General features: G+C 43.8%; 1 pseudogene; it reads right to left on the bottom strand.

The window, feature by feature from the left end:
• Positions 1-15,009: 15,009 nt before the first annotated feature.
• On the bottom strand, positions 15,010-15,128 carry LOC112475740 (annotated as a pseudogene).
• Between the last annotated feature and the right edge of the window lie 760 nt (positions 15,129-15,888).

A 15,888-nucleotide genomic window follows, 5' to 3' on the forward strand; every position in this document is an offset into this window, starting at 1 on the left:
GCCTTTGCAGGACAAGAACCAGGGTACCATACCTCCTCCCTGGACTTCGAGAGCACTGGCCGCAGGCCCGGGCACACCCTACACACAGCTGTGCCTCCTCTCTTCTGACAGATGCTCAGCCCCCGAGGGCAAGGCCTGCCTCTGTCTTCGCAGACCACGCGGGGCCTTACTGATGAAAGCCCTCAGGAACGTGGGCAGGAGCAGATGCAGCTGTCCTGGGACAGACAGAACCTAGAGAAATATTGAAAACTGACCTTGCTTCTTACAATCTTAGCTACCAGTTGATGCATTCATTTTTAGGGGGCAACTACGCAGGGCAAAACCCCACCGCAGGTGCAAAAAGACGGAAGCGATTTGGGGCAGGCTCAGTGATGGGGAGTCTTCTCGGTGTCATCTCATTTAATCCTCACCGTAACACGTAAGGAAAGAAAGAACGACTGTTCCTGTTTACACGAGAAGTAACTGGGGCCTGGTGATTTAGATAATGGACCCAAGAACCCAGTTAGTCAAGGATCGATTCAGAATTTAAACCCTGGTCTTCCAGATTAAAAAGCTGAAGCTTTTTCTACTGTCCTTTGTAGCCAATATCTGTCCCAGCACAGTGGGGCTAGTCCTGTCGATAAAAAGGTAAGACACACACCGAGAACAATCAATGAACTTGAGGGTATTATCGACAGAGGTTCAATAAAACAAGATTCTACCTTGGCCATTAGGGCAAGTGAAAAGAGTTAGACCCCCTAAAGAAAAATGGCTTTGAACTGGGTCTTTAAAAAATGGCTTCCATGAAAGAAGTGGACAAAGCATTGGAGACGGTCCACGCAGACTATGTTAACACGGAAAGGCTCGGAGCCTCACATTCAGAGGAACAGAAAAGGCAAGTGGATGATGAATGATGATGATAATAGAAGGGAATGGCTATTGAGTGCTGAGCAATGCCAGGCACTCGCTACGTGTTTTCTCCCACTGGCCCACATAACCATATGGTCGGTCCTATCAATATTCCTGTTTGACCTACGAGGAAACCGAAGCTCAGAAAGGTCAAGTCTGTGCCCAAAGTCACACAGCAAGTGGGTTATAAATAAATCCTCATACCTGATGATAAAAAAGTGGCCTGAGAGGAATGAGGCATCCACACTCCCTCTAAAGGGACGGGCTTTGATGCCAGATGGCCTGGGTTTACACCCTGCCTCTGCGTCCCTAACAGTGGCATCTCTTGCGCAAGACTCTCCAGGCCTACTTCCCGCTTTGTGAAATGGCAGTAATTACAGCACCTACTTCATTGGGATGTTGTCTGCATGAAATGACAAAAAGCACCTCACAGTTTAGCCCAGTGTCCTGCAAGTCTTCGTAAATTTTAGCTGTTATTATTGTGAAGACCCCTTGAGTGATGATTGATGCCCTGAGGGGAGGAGCCACCCAGCACCGAGGAAAATTCTGGTTGATCAACCAGCACATGTGGCCTCAGAGTGCATGGGACTGCCGACTGGGTCCCAACCAGCTCTCTGAAAAGGACCCGTCTAATCTAGCTGAGGGTCTGGGCTGCTCTTCGTCAGTGAGGAGGACTAGACCGACGAAACCCTTACCTGGCAGGGCTGGGGAAAGTTCGCAAATTTCTTCTGTGCAGATCTCCACTGAAGGACTCAGGCCAGGACCCAGTTCTGGCAGAGATGTCCTACTTGTACCTGTCTAATGTGTTAGAGGTCTATGTGAGAATTCGTTTGAGTAAAAGATTCTGCTAAGTGGGAGGCAGGAAGCTTGAGTGCAGCTCCCCGCCGCTTTGCAGATTTGAGGATCTCAGGTCGGCAGTTAGGTGATCTGGCCCCACTTGCCCAGCCAGGCAGCTCTTAGCCCCACCACAGTCAGAGTCAGCCAGCAGGCTTCCTCAGTGCAGGAGCCTTCCTAAAGCCACACCAGGCTGCTGTCTATCCCAGCCTCCTCCAGGGGGCACTAGTCACATTGTATTTTATACGAAAGGCACCTTCCTTGGGGTCATGCAAGTCCGGGGGCCTCACAATGACAAAGCTCAAAGCCCCAGCTCCATTCATAAAGATCACGGCAATGATAAGAATGTCTTTTGTGTATATGGGCCTGAGTACTCAGATCATAGGTCAGCAAGCTTTTGCTGTCACCTCTGGATAGTTAATATTCCAGCTTTACAAGCCATTCAGTGTCTGTCGCACCTTCTCAACTCCGCCTTGGTAGCACAAAGCAGCCGCAGACGATCGGTAAAGGAATCGGCGTGGCTGTGTTCCAATAAAACTTTATTTATGGACACTAAAACTTGGATTTCATTTGATGTTCACGTGTTATAAAATATTCTTGTTTTATTTTTTTCCAACAGTTTAAAAATATGAAAACCATTCTTAGCTGGTGGGCTATATAAAAACAGGCAGCAGGCTGAATTTGGCCTGTGGGCCATAATTTGCTGACCCCTGGTTCATATTATTTATTCATATTCTTGTCTCTCTTGAGCTTTGTAAGAGTTATGAAAAATTGGGATGGCAAGCATAAAACTGACTTCCTACAAACATACATGGGCCGAAGCTCAGAGAGGTTAATTTTACAACATATTGCCCACCTTTAAAACACCTCTGCTTCTGGAAGCCACAAAATGCCCTAAAGACCCCAAAAGGAGCCAGTTTTAAAGTAACCTTTTGCTTAAGGCTGCCTAGAACCAGAGCCAATCTTGCAAGTTATGGTCATCTGGGTCCTTTTCAGGATGTTCTGCAAGCATAAATCTCTGCAATGCACCTTCAGCAAATTGGAACCAGCCTGAACTCCAGAGCACACGGGTAGAAGTCACGTGACTATCTCTTCCAGGTGTGCGGTTCTCATTCCTACGTATAAAATTGATCACCCACAAACTCCCATAAACACCAGACCAAAAAGATCAGAGTTCAATGTTAGGTTTACAGCTCGGCCCTAGGTACTAGGAGAACAAAATAAATCTAATTCTATACAGGAGTTAGATTTGAGATGGAAAGCAATAATTGGAAAGAAATATTCTAGGATTTTCAGCCTGGAGACATGCGTAAGGAGTGGGGGGCAGGGTGTATTCGAACAGGGTGCATTAGAGAAAGCCAGTGGCCAGAAGGTGTGAATGGAAAACTGGGGTCTCCCGAGTCGAGAAAGAGATATTGTAGGTTTTTTGAGGAAAGAAGCGAGTTGAAGAAATCAGGGAAATGAATTTTAACTCGCCAATATTGTATAGGATGGTAGAGAAAGAGGCGCAAATGTCCAAAGATTCAAGAGATTGTTAGAGTATTGCAGGGGTGACCTAAAGGGAGCCTGACCCACTGAGGTAGGCAAAGTCACATCAGAAGGCCAAGTGCAAATGCTCCTCCAAAGGAAGGCTGGGGAGGCCTGAGATTCACTAGATCTAGAGGACAAAAAGAGTCAACAGGGACTCCAGCATGTCTGGCCTTGGCGAGCGGACAAAGACAGCGTATTGGTAGAAGTGACTGCTTCCTCCACTTATGATTAATCATTGTGTCTACACCGACTATAATCAGCATGAACGTAGCAAGCCTATTATCAAAGTCTCCAGCCCTCAAGCTCAGTACAAGACTTTCTCTTTCAAATTAATAGTAGTCTTTCATTTTTTTAGAGCCGGTTTAAGTTCAGAAAAATTGCGTGGAAAGGACAGAGTTCCCACAACCCCTCGTCCCCAGGCGTGTACCCTCCTCCACTAGCGACACCCCCATCGGAGTGGTACCCGTGTTACAATCAGTGAACCCATACTGACACATCGTTAGCACCCAAAGTCCATAGTTTCATTAGGGTTCACTCTTGGTGTTGTACATTTTATTGGTTCTGACAAATGTGTGATGTCGTGTATCCCCCATTTATAGTGTCGGAGAGTATCATTTCACCTCCCTAAAACTCGTCCATGCTCCGCCTATGCAGCCCTCCCTCCCCCCGACCCCCTACTACTGATCTTTTTACTGTCTTCATAGTTTTGCCTTTTGCAGAATGTCATATAACCTTTCTCTGTCTGAAAAATAAAGTATTTTCTTTTTAAGTAACATACACAGAGATGCAACAATAGAAAGATACAATGAGAGAGAAGGAGGGAAGGAGAAAGGAAAGTTTCCCTCCCCCTTTCCAACGGCCACTCATCCAGTCCCTTACTACCAGTGTCTACCAATTCTCACATATGCAAGTGTGCAGGGGGGAGGGGGTGGGGATTTGAGGGGAGGTGCTGAAAATGAGGTGCTAGCAAGAAAATTAGGTAAAGAGAGCAGTAAACATCTGCAACAATGGAAAAGGAATTCCAGTGACACATCAGACTCCAATACGTAGATTGAGGCGCCTCTGCCCAGGTGACAGCTGGGAATGGATGAGCTCCCCAGTGAGAGTAGTGAGCGTGAAGATTGGAGATCCAGACCTTGAGTACTTCCTTTATCACAATTATTCCTTAGAATCTACTGTGAATGAGGTCCTGTGGGGAGCACTGGCCTAGGAAAAGGTGCAGACCAAACAGAGCCTTGGTCAGGAGGCTACAGGGAAGAGTAAATATTATAGCATCATGGAATGAAGCCGAGGGAAGAGCCAACACAAAGGGGATGTCACGCCTTTGCCACCAGATCTAAGAGAAGTAAAACAAACCAAAACCTAGGGAATCTGGCAAAAAAAAAAGGTGGGGGGGGGCGCACAGGTGAGAGAAATTTCAGCCGGAGCCTGGGGAACAAAGCCAGATATTGAATTAATAGAGAATGCACAGTAAAGAAATGGAGGCTAGGAAGGAAATATTTTTACCATAACTCTATCAGAAACCTTTGGAGTCCTATGTATTTCAGAATTCAGACCTTTCTGGAATTTAGAAAGGTAATACAGTCACACTATATTAGATTAGATATAACACATCCCACGGAGCCTGGAATAAGACCCCATAATCAAACACATCAATACTTCTGCAGTGAACCATACAAATAATTCACACCAAGCGGGATAGATAAAGATGAATAAGCTTCAGCTCCAGTTTAAGAAAATCTTTTCGGTTTCCAGAGATTTTTAGATTTCAGAGCAGATAAGAGACAGATCCAAGACCTGAACTGAATTAGTTTTCAGCTTTTAGGTCCAGCAGCTCAGGCTTGTTTTTATACCTGGAATAAGTCTCATACTGTCACAAATGGTGACAATCCCTCAAGGGGGTTTGTTTCACACATGCGTTCTTCTCCAACTGGACTCTGAATGGCTCGAAGACAGAATTCAAGTCTGATTCTTTACGGGTCTTCGGCGTAGGGCACAGTACCTGGCACACGGTCCATACGCCGTGATTAAGCTGCACTGAATTTTCACTCCTTCTGAAAATTCCTCTGCACAGGTATGATCCCAACTCGGCTCTTCCTGTAGCAAAGCCTCCAGCCCTTGACAGCCCAAGCTCTAGAATTTCTCCTCTATTGATATGCAGCTGGCACATCCTATTTCTCTCCTTAAATCCAAACTCAATAGCTATCTGTTTGTTCTGGTATTCTAGCACTAATTGCCATTCTTGATTTTGTTTGATATGTTTGACCTGGTATTTTGGAACTAACTCTTAATTGTGTTTTTATTTAATATGGATAGCACATATAAAGCAAGAGCATAAGAAGTGCTATATAAATGCAAATTTTATTGTATTTCACTCCAGACCTCGGAGACTTGCCAAACTCGGTTCTGCTCTGAAGAAGTTTCGTTCTCAAGGGCTTCGGGAAGAGTCCACTCTCATCCTAACACAGCTTCCTCAAAGGTGGGCAAATAAAGAGACAAACACCCGTCACACATAGGCCAACATCTCACCAACTGGTCCATCAGCCCTAAGGGTTTCTACTGAGTTTTGCATAAAATTAACAAAGTTCACACTAGCTTATGACATTCTTTATCCTGCTTTTGTGAACTGATTAAGCATTTTGCATTAAGAAGTATCATCCTAACTGGGTCATTATGACATTATTTAAAGTTTAAGTTTGCAATGTGAAAAAGACTGTTTGAATCTTCTGATTTTTGGAGAATAGATTCATCGTTACACAAATGCACCATTAACCAGTAGATAATTTGGTACGACTTATGAGGCTCCGCTAAAATTTTTCAAGCTAAGCTATGGCACTTCCAGGAAGTGTCTGAAGTTATTATTTTAACAAGATTTCAAATCCTGTAAGAACTGAGTAAGGCATCAATCAACGAAGTAAAGGAGTAACTCTTTCGACTTGTGAATCATCCTATTTGGGGGCCACTAAGCCACCACCCTTAGTCCCTATGCTCTAAGCAGCCAAGCTGGCCCCCACGACACATAAGAGTTTAGTGCTTCCACTGACCAGGGTCTTAATTTTGAACTTTTCACCCTGACCCATTCTTCAGGCCACATTCCATGCAGCTCTCATGATTTTGGCTTTTTACATCATTGTTCATTTTTCCATTTCTGGTTGCTTCTTCTCTTTAGACTTGGCTGTCAGATCATCCTCCGAGCTACGACCTTGGCTCTCTCTCAGCCTATCTATGACTGAATGAATGAATGGGTTTTATTTTCTATTCTTTCTTAGTCACTGATTCCATCCCATTGTGTTTTTGAAACAGTCCAATAGGTTATACATGTCTGAAATGTGAACAGCATATTTGGTTTTCATCACTGGGGACAGAAAATGCTTGCCATTTCAAGAATCTTTATATCTAAAATGGTTTATTTAATAACATTCTTTGTAACCCAAAGCTGATCTTGGGAAATTATTAACATTCTCCATTTGCAGGGCATGGCCAGGCCAATGAAATGCTACCAATATTATTATACATTCTCTACTGATATTGTGCCTAAAGAGAACTGCCATGTTAAAAAATATATATTCTACTATTCCATATGTTATCTTGCATGTGTCGCCATGAGGTTGAATATGCTTTTACTATCGCTGGCCTTTAGAAAACTGGATGTAGACCACCGCCATAAAGATTGTAGGAATCGTACAGGAACGGAAAATCCCACCCTTGCTCACCCTGGAGGGGAGGCAGCAGTAATGCCACGTATGGCCAGGAGAGGGCGATGGGGAGGCAGAGGGCGAGCGCCAGAAGATACCGGAAGTAGAATCCAGGTCGAGAGTCAAGATTCAAGTAAGTAGAATGAAAGCCTGAGCAGGAGTCTACGATGAGACACCAAGGCCTGGTAAGAGCCACAACCGGAAGCTACCAGTAACAGAGAGGCGAGCCCTGGCATACAGGAGAGCATGAAGATGCCTGGGAAGTCAGCAGAGCTGTGGCAAGGTCAAGAGCCCAGGACGGCATGAGAACTCTGCTCAGAGTAGTTGAGGGCCTTGGTTAGGAGACAGGTTGCGCCTGCGTTGGTATCGATGTACCACATACGTGACGCTGGGCAAGCTCCTACTCCCTCCGAGCCTCAAGTTTCTCATCTGAAAGAAACGAATACTAATAACATGGCATGTATCCCCATAGGATTGTGAGAATGAAATGAGATAATGCATACAGGGTGCTTAGCCAAGTACATGGCACCTAGAAACCCCTAAAGAAATGGGGATCGATATGACACCAATCGTCAAGGAGGTGAAATAATAACAATACATGAAAATAATAGCCATCGATCTTGTGTTTCACGATGTCGCAGGAATCGGGACCTAAGCCTGGTGGGTCCTGAGCCTGGAAGAATGAACAGGAACATAACTGCCTCTGGTTGAATGGAGGGTCTTGTAGCCCCAGGAGAATCCTGGCACCTGCCTGAAGCTGGGTGCGAGAAGAACAACTCAGCATCCAAGAAGGACTGTCTGGAAGGCAAGCAGGAAGCTGGCTCCTCAACTAAACGGTCTCCACTTAACCAGTCTCAAGCCCAGACCACCAGCAAGCACTCCGCGTCAAGTGCCTACATCTTCAGATTGTTTTTCTGATCTGTGCTTTGGAATCGTGCCCTTGGCTCGCTCAGAGGGATGGTAACCACAGCTGCATGACACTGGCTGCTGAAAATGCGACGCCATGGACCTTGTCCCTTACACTGCGAAATGCCCCTTTCTCAGGACCTCTAGACGATTATAAAAGCCACAATGCCACAACTTCTTCAGAGCAACTGGTGTGCGTTAATCTCACGGAAAGCGTGTAAACCCAGTTTTCCTCTTTGCTTTGACCTTCAGGAAACTCATAACTGAATTTGGACAACTTTGAGTAATTATACAGGCCCGTCAGTTTTACGGTTCACTGTGATACATTTTCATTAGCTTAATTTTAATATGCTAGGTGTACACCAAGAATGCGAAAGCTACGGCCTGTGTGCCAACCTGGCCAGATGACTGTTTTTCGTTCCAAGGAACATAAAGATCCATTTGACTATTGTCCATGGCTGCTTTTGCAACACAACAGCAGAATTGATAATTGTGACAGAAACCGTGTGGCCTGAAGGCCAAAAATCTGTACCGTCTGCCCCTTTATAGAAAGACTTGGCCAATCCCTGCTCTAGACTTATTTTCTTCCAAACTCGTTTTCTTGATTTTTACCCTGTTGTGTGTTTTGTAAGCTGCCTCAAATCTATTTTGAAAGAAAGCAGGTTATAAACAATCCAACATTAAAGGGAGGCCACCAGAAGAGAAGGGGGTTAAGGGGAGGTCGAAGAGGGTAAAGGGGGACAAATACAAGGTGACTGAAGAAGACAAGACTTCAGGTGGTAAGCACACAGTAGGGTATACAGATGCCGTATTATAATGTCGTACACCTGAAATTACATGTTACTCCAATATATTTAATAAAATTTCTTAAAATTTAAAAATAAAGAGGCCAATGGGCCATCTGATTCACTGTGGTTCCCAACAGCAGCCACATACACACGAGGGTACACACACACGTGTGCACACACAGACACACAAACAAGAAACTGTGCAGGAAACTCAACAACGCTCCCTGGGGTCTGCATAGATATTCAGCCCCAATGCATGGAGTAATAGTCAGAGCAGAAGGCATCATCACATTTCCCCGTACTGGACTTCAGTCCTGGGTCTTGAGGGTTCTTCTCTCCCAGGCCTCATTAAAGTTATTCTCCTTCAGAGCTTTACAAAGTTCCTGCAGATAACAAATTTTCAGCAGGTCCCACTAGATGCTAAAAAAAGAAATACTGGGCGAGGAGAAGGGGTACCACGGGAGGCTAAGAAGGCCCGGTGAGCTGGAAGCTGCTTATGACCCTTCCCGCTCAGCGCCAGGCTTGACATGGAAACTGGATCATGATGATGATAATTATGAAAAATAAAATCCTTAATTTTTTTCATAATTAAACCCATAAGCAGATGATAATTGCTGTTATGAGTTTAATGCCCAGACTTGCTTCTCTTCCAAAAAAGTGAAAAATCAGTTAGGCTATAACTTAGTAATGCTCTTAAATCTGACTTAATAAGGGGCAAAACATCTGATTTTCAAGGTATTTGGTGTTTGGTTCTCTCTAGCTGAATGTGATTTTGTTTTTCTCTCCACACAGGATATTTTTGGGGAGTCTTTTATCAAGGGCCCGTGTTTATCTTGTTAAGATTTACATGTTTTTCAAGATCAAATTTTAATTAACAAAGCATTGTAAGGTCTTATCTAGCAAAATCCTGAAAATGCAAGTTGGCCATTAAAGTAAAATATAAACCAGCATATCACTGAAATTGCCTAATGTCAATGCAAAAGACTGCATTTAGGAAGAAAATTTATGACTTGGGTTAAAATAAACATTAGGCCCCTGAGAAATTTACTGAAATTTACTGAGAAAGTAACTTTAGGTACTTTTTTTCTGAAAACTGTTCAAGCCTTAAGGAATTGTAATTATACTTCTAATCTTACAGTAAATACTGTCATTATAATTAAGAAAAACATCCCTCATGCCTCTTCTTTTAAAAGGGACTTTTCCCCTCTGTTTACCTAAAAAGGAAATCAGCGTTTTACATTTTCTAGTGACATCATGAGAAAAATTATGAAGGTATCCACCTCGTGAAAGAAAAACTCGTCGGCATCAAACGTCAAATTGGATATTGACAGAATCGGAAAGATATCGTTCATCGTTGTTTCCTTAGAACATAAGAGAATTGGAATCATTTACATTCTTGGCAGGTTTTCCACCCACAGAGGGAAACCAGGAGGAATGCGAAATCAAAGAGAGTGGCATTCCTCTTCGCCACTAAGTACTCGGGCTTGGCACATGGCGACGACTGGGGTCATCATTTCCAGTGATTGCCAAGCAGCCCAGAGCTCAGGCCTAGTGCAAGGAACAGCGTCTGCGGCCCCTTCCAACACGACGTCGGTGGCATCAACAACAGAGCATGTCGCAGGACAAAAATCCGAATATCTGTGTCCCTTGGGGATTCATTACTCCGCAGCGCCCGCTTTGCCCTCGTTAAGTAGGACAAGAGGCGTTTGCTTCGGCGGGACTTTGACATCCCTTTAAATGGTTTCTGCATCTAGTCCAGTCGAATGGGTGTGGAAGTGTATTTATTGCAACCACAAAGATGTGCAAATTTATTTCTAGTAAACGGTCCTTTTCCACAAGTCCTAGCTGTCAGCGACTCCTTATTTTCCCGGAGTGCCTTCGGAGCCAAGAATGTTTTGTTTCTTGAGCTTGGTACCTGGAGAGCTAAAATAACAGTCTTGTTAATGAGAAGACAATGGGGCTAACTGCTGTTTTTGCAGTGTTTCCACAGGCCGTACCTTTTAATTGCCGAGTGCTGGCAACTTAACAGACGGTAATGAGTACATTGTTCCTCTTTTTTGCACACAGCCCTTAAGCGCGTCAGAAACTGAGTTTGTTTTGTGTACAGAGCATCGACGATTCTTATTAAAAGCCGACGGAAGCGTTTAAAACAAGGAGTTTATTTTGACTGGTGAGGTATATCCTGATAGTTTGCATTCAGATGCGAGAGGAAAAAGAGATCAAGTGGATTAGCCTCAATCATCTGCGAGATGACATTTCTCGCTGTGTTTGAAGTATTTTATGAATTAGAGAATGGGACTGATTTTGAAGCCTAAATTAATTTAATCTGTTTGCCTTTGTTTGATGCAGCAGCTGCAGTGACACACCCTGCTTCTTTGAAAATCTTCCCCTTCCAGGGTCTGGGCTTGCAAGAGTGAGCACGGCAAAGTGGTGATGGCTTCCTTGGGTGGGGAAGGGAGTCCATTTTCGATCTCCCTGGTGGACAGCTGGCATTCTCCGATAGGGTTTTGTCTCAGTCTTGAAGCTGGACGCTGTTGCGCTTGCCCATCATGCTTTTCATTAAAAGAGAACTTGCCTGCCGAAGCCAACATGAGAGAAAGAAAGGAAATTATTACCCCAACCTTTCCCTCCTAGCACGTTTTCATTAGGAAAAAAACCCTTCAGGGTGAACATGAAAGAGGCAGAAAGGTTCCCATCGGTCATGGCCCATTAACGGTGACTGACACGCAGTTCGCCACACATTCGTCACCTCCCCATAGCGTCTCCAGTTGTGTTTCGAATTGAGATTTCTTTGGTGTTGTAGATGGGCCAAAACGTTTAAGAACTGGATAATAACCATGCACATATGTCCCGTAATCTTCATAACTCCATCTCGGAACCTGAGGACTGTACGTTTCCTAGCAATACAGAAAGAAAGCATCTTTACCATAATACTGTTTGAATGTTCACAGGTCAATTTGCCAAAAACTCTTGGTTACTAAAGAGGACAGTAGGTTAACCTGGTTCGTTTCAATATCAATCGATCACCAAAATCAGGTTGATACACTGATAAGCGGGAGGCTATTTCAAAGTCGAAAGAGAGAAAAATAAATTTTGCTTAGCACGATGCTTTATCCAGGATATCAGGTAACGGTTCACCCCCCGACTCCGTCGGGAAGGAAAAAAGGATATCCCACTTTAGAAAAGGAAGTACTTGTAGGAATCGAGAAGTGTCTAAGCACTGTCACATCAGACTGGGCGGTTGCTGGTGTCACAATGTTACTTAAAGTCTGTTATTGTTTATTATTGATCTACTACAATAAGGACCTTCGAAGTCCATAAGATTGAGAAAAAAACTTGATGAATTTTCTGATGAGAGACTCCTTTATCAGGCATTTGCTTACAATGCAAGTCAAGCTTAGACCTGTGTTCTGCAATCTGCGACCTGATGTGAACACAGGGCTGAATGCCAGGTCTCCTCTTTCCCACCAGGAGAAGCTGTTACGGAGTCACAGCTCTGCCCCTTCCAACTGGGCCCACGGTAAACGCATGATTTTAGGTGAAGTTTAAGGTGGGACCTCTTCTCCAGAGCAATTCAGCTCCTCCTAAGAAGTGCTCCCTGTGAACAATAAATACCCCCTCCCTCTTCAGCAGCCTCCTTCTCAAAATTTTCTCTCTAGATTGCAGAATATCGTTTAGCATTAGCTTTGAAAAAAAAGAAAAAAATCACTGCTGACATCTTTGAAAGGAAATGATCATTTCCTAAAATCAACACAAACGTGTTGCCTTTCTTTTCACCATTCCTTCCTTTCCAAGATATACACTCATTCTCTGCTAAGACCAAATGACACGGAATTTGGTGGCAAAAATATGCAAGCGAGCTTTTCTATATTATACAACTGGTTTGAACAGATCCGCTGGCACAAACACCTTTGCCGATTTCATGTGCAATGGTGACAATTAGAATATGTCACCCCAAAATATAGAGGTTCAGGACATGCTACCACCAAATAGGCTGCTTTGGTATATGGATTATTTTGAGTTGTAGGCACTTAAAAAAAAAAAACAAGTAGAGGGAGAAGCTTTCTCTGAACACCCCTCATTGGCCTAACAACAGAGCCTCTAAAAGGAACTCAGTGTACAGATCTCCTGCCAGGCAGCTTCATCAATCAGGGAAGATGGACTCTAATCGCAGGAGAGAAGACTAGAAAAACTTTGTCACAAACTATCCTACCTCAACCTATTCTTCTAAGGGCCCATTCATCTTTCCTAAAAATTATTCATTCCCCGTAAGAGACCTAAGTCCTCTCACTCCTTTCCCTGTTTAGGATGATGTTTAGGCCTGAATTCTAAGCCACCTCTTGGAGTTACTCATCTTTCCTGCATCTCTCCCATATATACAGAAGGTCTACAGGTCAATAAATTTCTTTTTGTTTTTCTCTTGTTAATCTTTTGTTACAGGGTGTCAGCCAAGAATTCAGAAGGGTAGAGGAAAATTATGTTTTCTCCCCTACGACGGGCAGTTTTATTTTTTTCTCATTATAAAATATTTAATTCAGAAGAAAATGGAACATCTCTTTTTTTAATTTTAGTATCAATCTTTCTTTAAGTTTATTGAGGTAACATTGCTTAATACAATTATATAATTTTCAGATGTACATTATAATTTGACATCTAATATATTCTATTGTGTGATTACCACTCAAAGTCCAGTTTCCTTCATCTACCTTATATTTGAGCCCCTTTACCCTCCCCCTACCCCCTATATTTGATCCCCTTTACCCCATCTACCTCTCCCCTTCTCCCTCACCCCCTACCCTCTGGTAACCACTAGTTATGGGCAGTTCTATAATTCTGTCTTTCCAAGATCAAATATTTCAATACGGTGAGGGGAAAAGAGTAAAAGTAAGAGCAGCAGAAAGAAGGAAAGACGGCCTGGTATCCCCAGGGTACCAAGATGCTAAAAGTAACCAGGATGCTCCTGCCAGGCCCTCTCCTTTCAGCCCTCCCTCATCCCTTCACTGCACCCTCCATGTCTCTGCTGCTTCTCTTCCAAGGAACCATTAGAGCAGATTTGTACTTTAAATGGCAGCTGTGGCAAGTAACCAAATGGAGTGAAGTTCTGCAGTGGGCTCAAGCCTACCATGCAACCAAGCTGGGCAGCCGAAAGCAATGCCACCCATGAGCCCTGCCCCAGTGCCCTTCCATGGCCACAGGCTTCAGCTGCAGCTCCATTGCCTTCAAAAGCAATTGGTTTTAAAAGAGAGGTTCCGCACAGCTTGCAGTTCTGTTTGCCAGACTTAGATCTGGAACTGCTTCCTCACCAGGAACACCTGCTCCAGTGTGCCCCCTTCCAGCAGAAAGTCACACAGCTTTGGTTAAATGGCTCTTTACTGGCTACCCAACCACCTCATTGCCCAAGAACTATTCACCGCGTTTCCACAACAAGGAGATTCCTGACATGAACGTACGTAAAGTGTTTTGATTTCAGGTTTGGAAAGCTGTTCCTGCCACGTGGAGCTGGAAAGAATCAGGGCCCTGACTTACTGCACAGGTGCCTCGAGCCCATAAAGTCTGAAAACAATTATGAATCTCCTTAAGCCAGTTGGTCTCCCTATGAAATGGCAAAACAATCCGAAAAATCTGCAGAGAAGGCCCAGAGAGGTTAACGATCTTCCCGCTGGAAGAGGGACAAGTCCCAAGGGAGCACAGCAGGAATTAGACTGTACTCTGGGCTCTTGTTCCAATGATCATTTAAATCACACAATCTCTTTAAGCCTCTGTTTCCTCCTCAGTAAAATGGGAATGACAATTCCTACATGACAGTTATTATGAAGACACGGTGAAAGGTTTATGTACAGAGTTGAAATTGAGCTTGGCGTTGTCAAAGCTATGCTGTAATAACTGTCATTGTTATTATTACATCTATCAAACTGCATCCACATCTTTACTCTGGGAATTCATTTCTGACGTTATATCTTCTTGTCTTTTTTGTAAGGAAGTTATTTGCCAGCAACCGAAGGGCAGACTTAGCCAATATAAAATAAGAAACAACTCTGCTAGGAATACATTCTGCCATCTCTAGATTTAACAGAGATGTGGATTTAACCACATTAGAAAGTAAAACACTCCTAATTAACACTCATCCAAGATTGCAGCATTTGTCAAAACGTAATTTTCAATGTGTATGTGTTTGTATGTTAAGGATATCAAGTCATCTAATTTTAGGGGCACCTACTCTGTATAAAATGTACTGAATGTTGAAGACATACATAAATGTAAAAAGAAAAAATCTATCTTTTTTTTTTTTTTAGGTGAGGCAACCCTTGGTTGACCTCACAGATTGCAAGGACTTTGTCAGTTTACAATCCCTTATTTTTTATTTTTTACACCTACAGCACCTGGTCTTCCTAGGTGGTCTCCCATCCAAGTACTAACCAGGCCCAACCCTGCTTAGCTTCCGAGATCAGACAGGATGGGGCTTGTTCAGGGTGGCATGGCCGTAGACTAAAAAAAGCTATCTTAATTCAAACCAATGAAAGTTATCTTCATTTAATTATGAACCCATTGTCAACATAATATAGCCCCTGTGGTCTGTCACTTGCAAGTGACAGAATCCCAACTGAGACTGGCTGTAGAATAATTTCTTAGCTTGTGAACCCCGTGGAGTAACAGGGGAGTTTGCTGAAGGAGAAAGATGCTCCCTAGAAAGAAAAGAGACGTCAGCCAAGTGCTCAGAGCTCACCACTGCCCCAACTGGTAACGTCATCATCATCACCATTCACGTAAGCTACACCAAGAGTTCAATGAAAAATGGCACACAAAGAAGCCATTCTTATCTAAATTGATAAAATGATAATACTTGAATCTTCAGGGAATTAAAGCAAAGTGGACACAACTGCCATGCCTAAGAAGGTAATTCCTACCAAGTGGCCTTCCATGGGAAGCAGTATTCCCATGCTTCCGCTCAGCTTAATTCTAGAAACCTAGCACGTTTGAATAGATGGAGAGGCGGGAAAGGCAGAGATCCGCATCTTCTACCTGCACCACAATCCCAGGGTGCTGTGCGCGCTGGGTAAGGTGCTCCAGAACAGCTGCCCGCCTGCACTGACGGGACCATAGATTGGGTGACTTTTCCCTGTCAGCTCTCCATGGAAACAGTAAGTTCTGTGAGGGGCAGCAGTTGAGTCTGCCCTGCTCACAGTTTTTTGAACGCCTACTATGTGCCAAGTAGGGCCAGAGAAGTAAACAAAACAAAGCCCTTTTTC

Source organism: Pteropus alecto, unplaced genomic scaffold (assembly GCF_000325575.1).
Source record: "Pteropus alecto unplaced genomic scaffold, ASM32557v1 scaffold11, whole genome shotgun sequence".
Lineage (NCBI taxonomy): Eukaryota > Metazoa > Chordata > Mammalia > Chiroptera > Pteropodidae > Pteropus > Pteropus alecto.